We start from the raw sequence: 1,867 nt of genomic DNA, 5'->3' as shown, positions 1-1,867 counted from the left end.
GCAGATTTCCTCCTCTTCCCTGATCACTAAATAGTGATAGCAATCCCTTATCTTTCCAGCATAGCTGAGGTTGCATAACCTAAATTTTATGGCAGTCTCCTAATGTTTGCCTCTCTAACCCTGCCAATAATTTTATAAGCACAGAATTCCTTGCAATATATTCCATTTTGCTTGAAATGCCTATAGTGGTTTCTGGTTTTCCAAACTAAACTCCATCTGATACTTACAGCTGCAAGAGTTTAGTTTCTCTAAACTGTACTTGTGTCTCCAGTGGAGTAGACAGAGACAAAGAATCCCAGAATAGTTTTTGAGAGGGATGAACATGGGAGATGACTAGGAAGCCAGAAGATGTGTCATGGTGCTTATTATGGTAAGGAGTGAAGTAATCCCATAGAAGGAATTTGGGGTAAATCTCTAAGTCTAGACAAACATATATCAGATATTCAGTAGAGATGAGAGTTAAGATGTGGTTAAAAGTCATCAACAGGCTATGACAAACCTCAGAGATCTGATCACAAACTTCACACATGAATGCCAGCAGGTGGGCAGTCATCAAGCAGTGTCAATGGTGTTACACAAGAGCAATCAGGGGACAATATGAGGATCTGGGGAATTCCTTCACTCAAGTGCCATAAAGAGACAATCCTCTCTTCATAACCCAGAGAAGGAGGTTGGAGGGAAAATAATGAAAATCTAGACATTTATACAAAAAGAATTATTCAAGAGACTTTTTAAGCCAGCCCTGATAAGAAGTTGGACATTGAGTAGACTGAATGTTTAAACAGAAAGGAGAATGTTTAAACCAGAAGAAATGAAAATATTGTTAATTGTTAAGTCTAAATGGTTCCTTTTAACTACAGAGGTAGGACTTGTAAATAAAGAAACTACATTGTCTCTGCACATCTGACCATAGTGTAAATAAATTAATGCCCTTGTTACACATCCTATTGCTGAACATTTTATACTGAGCAAAGTAAGCAATGACTAGTTAAAAGAGAACAATGTAAAATTTGGGCATGTGCACACACAAAAACCAATGCATTTTTACAGTATTAAAGTTCAGATAAAGGACTTCTCTTTTTTTTATGTTGGTGTCATTAATGTACAATTACATGAGCAACATTATGGTTACTAGAATCCACCCATTATCAAGTCTCCACGACATACCCCATTACAGTCACAGTCCATCAGCGTAGTAAGATGCTATAGAATCACTACTTGTCTTCTTGGTGTTATACTGCCTTCACCATGCCCCCCCCCAACATTATGTGTGCTAAACATAATGCCCTTTTTTCCCCCTAATCCCTTCCTTGCCAACCTACCCTCCACAGTCCCTTTCCCTTTGGTAATGGTAAGTCCATTCTTGGGTTCTGTGAGTCTGCTGCTGTTTTGTTCCTTCAGTTTTTGCTTTGTTCTTATACTCCACAGATGAGTGAAATCATTTCATACTTGTCTTTCTCTGCCTGACTTATTTCACTGAGCATAATACTCTCTAGATCCATCCATGTTGGTGCAAATGGTAGGATTTGTTTTCTTCTGATGGCTGAATAATATTCCATTGCATAGTTATACCACATCTTCTTAATCCTTTCATCTACTGATGGACATAGGTTGCTTCCATTTCTTGGCTATTGTAAATAGTGCTGCGATAAACATAGGGGTGAATATGTCTTTTTCAAACTGCGCTCCTGCATTCCTAGGGAAAATACCTAGGAGTGGAATTCCTGGGTCAAATGGTATTTCTATTTTGAGTTTTTTGAGGAACCTCCATACTACTTTCCACAGTGGTTGAACTAATTTACATTCTCACCAGCAGTGTAGGAGGGTTCCCCTTTCTCCATAACCTCACCAACATTTGTTGTTGTTT

The sequence above is a fragment of the Manis pentadactyla genome, chromosome X, assembly GCF_030020395.1.
Source record: "Manis pentadactyla isolate mManPen7 chromosome X, mManPen7.hap1, whole genome shotgun sequence".
Lineage (NCBI taxonomy): Eukaryota > Metazoa > Chordata > Mammalia > Pholidota > Manidae > Manis > Manis pentadactyla.
This window is presented reverse-complemented; position numbering follows the sequence as displayed.